The following is a 6,871-nucleotide window of genomic DNA, read 5'->3' as shown; positions in this document are numbered from 1 at the left end:
ATCAATAGGATGCCACCTTTCAAGAAGTCAGTTCGTCGAATTTCTGCCCTGCTAGAGCAGCCCCGTTCAACTGTAAGTGCTGTTTTGTGAAGTGGAAACATCTAGGAGCAACAGCGGCTCAGCCGCAAATTGGTAGGCCACACAAGTCAAGCTCACAGACGGGCCCGCCGAGTGCTGAAGCGCTTAGCACTTTAAAACGTCTGTCCTGGGGTGCAACACTCACTACCAAGTTCCAAACTCCTTTGGAAGTAACTTCAGCACAATAACTGTTCGTCGGGAGCTTCATGAAATGGGTTCCCATGGCGAGCAGCCGCACACAAGCCTAAGATCACCATGAGCTTTATTATACTAATTGAGTGTATGTAAACCTCTGACCCACTGGGAATGTGATGAAAGAAATCAAAGCTGAAATTCTCTCATTCTCTCTACTATTATTCTGACACTTCACAATCTTAAAATAAAGTGGTGATCCTAACTGACCTAGAACAGGGAATTTTTACTCTGATTAAATGTCAGGAATTGTTAAAAACTGAGTTTAAATGTTTTTGACTAAGGTGTATGTAAACGTCTGACTTCAACTGTATGTGAAATGTGTGACAGATTACCTGTGACAGTCAGGGAGACAGGTGAGCCAGCAAACTTTTCTCCAGATGTTATGAATCTGAACATGTATCCAGCAGAGTCACTCAATCTCAGGTCTGTGATTCTCAGGGTACAGTCACTCTCCTTATCCCCAAGGTACTCTATATGACCCTCATTCCCTGGCGCTGAGCTCAGATCTTCAGTGTCCATACCAGACCATTTAGTAAACCAGAAAGCTTGTTTGATCTCATGATTACTGGGATATGTGTAAGAGCAGGATATGTTCACTCTTGACCCCTTCAAGGAACAGATACTCTGATGGGTGTAAGTCACACTCCAACACTTCTTACCTGAAAGACAAGAAGACAATAGAACATATTTTATAAATCTATACATCTTCAATTACAATATCTACTACTACACACTGATGTTGTAAAAGTAAAAAACAACATGTTGAATAGACTAATGATCAATATTCAGTATCACAACTTTAATAAACAACATTGTATTCATAAGAAATTTGTATTAAAAAGTCCACACCACACTCACACACTGCATGAGAGAGGAGATCCTCGTGGCCTTTTACAGCACAGGAGTAACTGTCTGCATCACTAAAGGAGTCTGAGTACAGGCTGGAAGTGTCCTCCTTTACTTTGTGTCCGTTCTTGTACCAAATGTAAGTGGGGTTACCAGTCAGAGTACAGGTGGTGCTGCAGGTCAGTGTCTCACCAGTCACCTTCACCTGAAGACCTGGAGAATAAACAATATCACTATAAATCCCTTTATCACTGACTTATCACTCTAATACAAAGATGGAGGAAATCCTATGTTATACAGACATACATACAAACCAAGACAATTTCCTGAACTAAATGGAATTCAACAGTTTAGCTTTGAATGTTACTGTACCTGTGACAGACAGAGTGACTCCAGGACTGCCAATATATTTCCCTCCTTCATGATCTGTTAATAATCTGAACTTGTACTCAGCAGAGTCGCTCTCTCTCAGGTCTGTGATTTTCAGGCGTTGACCATTCTTCTTGTCTCCATGATACTCCAGACGACCTGCATACTCTGGGTCCTGACCTAGATCTTCAGGTTCTTTACCAGTCCCCAATTCAGTGAACCAGAAGGTTGTTGTGACTGTACCACTGGGATATGTGTAAGAGCAGGACAGGTCCACTGTTGACCCCTTCAAGTACAGATACTCTGAGGGTGTAAGTCAACCTCCAGCCATCTGACCCAGTACCACTGAAACAGCATCATGCAACACAATGGTTCAGAATTAAGCCGAGACTAAGGGACAGATGGAGAGACAACAGATCAAGGTTTGCATGCTACTATAGCCTGTGAAGCTGGCCTACCGTAAATCTTCCATTAGCCTGGTGTGTTTATTTGCCTACCGGTAAATCACTTAGAAGACAGGCCGCTTTATTACACAGGCTTGTATTTGAGCCAGGCTTCTTTTTCTTAATGCACACTGCTTTCACTCATTTGCATAGTTTATAGTTAATTCCACGTTATTTCACATTTTTTATCTCATTCTTAATTTCCTCTAAATGTGATCCTACAGACGAATATACTGAGGGCCCAAAATAGGGGAGGGTTGTCAAACTTTTTTGTTATTGCTTTAGGGAGGGTTTTGTGTTTTTTTTATTGGCCACAGGGGAGGGTAGTGTGTTGTTTCTCTGGTTTACATCTCGGTTATTTTGCAGGTTTTACTCTAATTTCTTCCATGCTAGCTAAATGTCTCATCTTCTTGCATGGCTCTCACTCTATCAAGTGTTTTGGTACTTCCATTATGCCCTAACGCTTTTCACACTGGAACTTTACTATACACAGGTAGTATGTCGTACGGTCATAGTCTATCCTACCACCATGCCTCTGTCTACCACAGAAGGTCACGTGATAGTCTAACCGGTATAACCAACTACAGTCAGTTCCTACTACTTCTCACAGGTCAGCTATACTGTACTACATACCACAGGTCGATATAGTCCTACCTCCACAGGGTCAGTATAGTCTACCTACACAGGTCATAAGTATACAGGTCGTAGTCCCTGCACCAAGGTCAGTATAGTCGGCTACCGTCAAATCATACAGTCAGTATAGTCTACTACCACGTCAGTATGGTACACCTACGCACAGGTCATGTATAGTCCTTACTAGCTACGTACAGGTCATATAGTACTTGTCACTACCACAGTCAGTATATCGTCCTATTACCACAGTGTCAGTATCGTCTAACCACAGGGTCAGTATAGTCTACCTACCGACAGGTCAGTATAGAGGTTACTACACAGTCATATAGGTCCTACCTACCACAGGTCGTATAGTCTATGCACACAGGTCAGTCTATCTGCAGTCCGTGATACGCTACTACACGGCTCAGCTATTCCGTCTAACTACCTACAAGGTCAAATAGTCTACGGCTACTAATAGGTCTAGTATGTCCTACTACCCACCAGATGTCAATACCCTAGTCATATAGTTACTCACCAGAGTCAGTATAGATCTACCATGCGTAATAATCACCTACGGCAGTATAGTCTACTCATAGGAGGTCAATATAATTCTAAGGTCAGTTAAGTCCTCACTCACAGAGTCAGTATCAGTCTAACCTAACAAACGGTATATAGTCTTGCATACAAAGTCAGTATAGTCTCCTTACCACAGGTCAGTATAGTCTCTACCAAGGTCAATATAGTTAGTACTACGTACAGGCAAAGTCACCAGTCAGTAATTAGTACCTACTACACGGTCAGTATAGTCCTACCTACCAAGGTACAACATAGTCTGGGCCGTCCTGACCACTAGGTAGTATACAGTTGCTATCACGCTACAGATCATATGTCTACCTACCAGGTCAATATTAGTCTACCTACACAGGTCAGTATAGTCTAAACTACCACAGGTCAGATTAAGTTACTACCACAGCGGGGTCAAAGTTATAGTCCTACTACACAGTCAGTATATGTTACCTACCTACATGTCAATTAGCTCTAACCAATACCACCACCGGTCAGTATAGTCCTACTAGCCAAAGATCATATAGTCTACCTACCACAGGTCAATATAGTCTACCTCCCACAGTCAGTATAGTCTCTACACAGGTAATTAGTCTACCTACCACCAGGCAGTTATAGTCCTACGCTACCAGCAGGTCAAGTATAGTCTAAATACACAGGTCAGCTATAGTCTAGCCTACACAGGTCAGCTATAGTCTACTACCACAGGTCAGCATAGTTCCTACCACAGGTCAGTATATTGTCTACTAACACAGGTCAGTAAGTGTCACCTACACAGGTCAGTATAAGTCTACCTACCACAGGTCAGTATAGGTCCTATCCTCATAGGTCACTATAAGTCTACCTACCACAGGGTCTGTTATAGTCCTAGTGACTACCACAGGTCAGGTAATAGGTCTACCTAGACCACGCGGTCGTATAGTCTGGAGGCCGGACCACAGGTAGTATAAGTCTAGCGGGTACGGCACAGGTCCGAGGCTATAGGTGCTAGCCTGACGGCAGCAGTCAAGGTATAGTGGGCCGTGCGCTACCAAGGTTCAGTATAGGGTCTACCTACCACAGTCACTATAGTCTACCTACCACAGGTCCGTATAGTCTACTTCCAAAGGTCATATTTTACTAACAAGGTCATATAGTCTAGCTACCACCGGTCAGTATAGTCTAAATACCACAGGTCAATTAGTCTACCTACCAAGGTCAGTAATAGTTCTACCTACCAGGTCAGTATGTCTACCTACCACAGTCATTAGTCTACCTACAAGGTCAGTATAGTTACTACTCAGGTAGTATAGTCTACCTACCCAAGGTCAGTATACAGTCTACCTACCATTGGTCCGTATAGTCTACCCTACCACAGGTAATATAGTCCTAACCTATCACAGGTCAATATACGTCTACCCTCAAGCGTCAGCTATAGTCTACCTACACAGGTCATATAGTCTACTCACAGGTCATTTTACGTCCTACCTACCAACAGGTCAGTATAGTCTACCTACCCAGGTCAGTATAGTCTATACCAACGGTCATTTATAGTCTACTACCACAGGTCAGTATGTCCTACTACACAGGTCACATTAGTCTACTCACACGGTCCAATATCGTCCTACCTACCAAAAGTCAGTATAGGTCACCTACCACAGGTCAGCATAGTCTACTACCACAGGTCATATAGTCTACCTACCACAGGTCAGTATAGTCTACCTACCAAGGTCTATACTAGTCTACCTACCAGGTCAGTATAGCTCTACCTACAAACGTCAATATAGTTCCTACTACCACAGGTTCAATATACGTCTACCTACCACAGGTCAGTATAGTCCTACTACACAGGTCAATATAGTCTACCTACCCAGGTCAGTATAGTCTACCTACACGAGGGTCAGTGATAGTCTCTCACCACGGTCAGTTATGATTCCTACCTAACACAGGTTCAATATAGTCTACCTACCACAGGTTTTAGTTATGTCTATACCCTACTCAGGTCAGTTAGGTCTACCTACCACAGGCTAGTATAGTCTAACCTACCATGTCGTTAGGTCCCCTACCTCCACAGGTCAGTTATAGTCTACCTCACAGGTCAGTTACGTCTAACTACACAGGTCAGTATGGTCTACGCTACCACGGTCGTATAGTCTATCCAGTTCCTAAACTTTCTATCCTGCTCTGGTTTCATTAATTCATAGTGACATAGTGGAAGGTGGATTGTTAGTCCAGATCTGTAATAGGCTAATAGCAAATTATACCACAAATAAAATCCGTTCAACAGCTGCCAAAATTTTCAACTATGAATTCCAGAACACAATAGGGATAGCTGATGAGGCGGGAGCGAGAGAGACCAGGGGTGCGTATTGCGTGATGAAGGAACATGAGACACGCAGCCAGTTTAATAAGCCCTTCTAAATTGAATCTTGTTTCAGGCCATACAATGATCCTACCTAGATTAGGGGACTAAACACAACCATGCACATAGAATAGTTTGCAATATTGTTTTTTAAAATTAGGAGTGAGTAAAAATTACTCTAGACTGCAGTGAGATGTCATGATTACGGCGCAACAAGCCTGTGATTTGAATGTTTCCTTCCATTTGATCAGTTTGTGGGTCTACTGACAGTTTAAGGTCTAGAAAGGCACAGTGCAGGCCAGTCTGGGCCTGTAGTTCTGATACTGAGATCCTGTCTGTTCAGACATCATTCTCCCAACGTCTCTATAATAATGTGGCATATATTCTCTTTTGCCGGCAGGTCCCAGTTTTCAGCGAAAGCTTTTAACAGGATCCTGCGGGTCTTCCAATCCGAGCCAAGCTATTCCTTGCTCGTCACATTTAGATTTGTGGAAGGCGGGTTCGGGAATAATAGCTAAATAATCATGGGTTAAAGGTGTATTACCTTTTATATTGTGTTTGCATTAACACAACAGTCACAATGTTTTGAGATGGCTGATTAGGGCACGTTCAAAACGGTTCTCTTTGAGTCGCAATGTAGCACCGGGTTCGTCCAAAATGTAATTCCAGGATTCAGGAAGGTAGCGCTTGACAAATTAACCCAAGACCGAGACTTCCGGAAACAAAAGGGGAACCTTTTTTATGGCGAATAAAGTTATCATGTTGGATAGAAAAATGTGCACCAACTCCATCATCGGGAAAACTTCCAGTTTATTAGGCTCAGATGAGTAATTGAATGGAGACTTTCACAGGGTGGGAGCATAAGTGCACAGTGATGAGCTTGATGCTCGGTTTGCAATAAATATTGGGGTCCTTAATTCTGGTGACATTTCGATTCTGATGCTTGGTGCCGCGTTTTGATCCAATATATGATATTCTTTAACTTGTTTGTCCGGGGTAAATACTCATCATGTAGGCTACACTGCACTGTCTCTGACAAGCTGTTGGCTGGAGAGGCCACTTTATGCCAATAACAGATGTTTGCACATTCGCTATAGGACTACCCAACATATTGTATTATGTTGTGAGGCAAAACATCAGTAGGTCCTGTAGTGGTTAAGGAATATTTATAGAGCTTGCATTTGAGATGTGAAACCCCCATTTACCTCTGTATTTTTATTATTTGGACATGGAACAAGTAATAATCCCAAAAGTATTTACTATGTTGCAACTACGTATTTACACAGACTTTTCTGGCGAAAAAAGTGGGAAATATTACAGTTGGAAACACAACTCATGATGGGAAAATGTGCATACCTATCTTTTAGGCAGATTTTTAAAATATTTTGTTTCATTCCAGGCAGCCCCACACCTCTAAAGA

The 6,871-nt window shown here is 42.5% G+C and overlaps 1 pseudogene; it reads right to left on the bottom strand.

Moving 5' to 3' along the window:
- Nucleotides 1–1,833, bottom strand: part of LOC112079142 (sialic acid-binding Ig-like lectin 13) — a 10,441-nt pseudogene extending 8,608 nt beyond the window's left edge.
- Nucleotides 1,834–6,871: the final 5,038 nt, after the last annotated feature.

The sequence above is a fragment of the Salvelinus sp. IW2-2015 genome, unplaced genomic scaffold, assembly GCF_002910315.2.
Source record: "Salvelinus sp. IW2-2015 unplaced genomic scaffold, ASM291031v2 Un_scaffold7020, whole genome shotgun sequence".
Classification (NCBI taxonomy): domain Eukaryota; kingdom Metazoa; phylum Chordata; class Actinopteri; order Salmoniformes; family Salmonidae; genus Salvelinus; species Salvelinus sp. IW2-2015.
The sequence above is the reverse complement of the archived record's forward strand: the minus strand, read 5'-3'. Positions and strand labels throughout refer to the sequence as shown.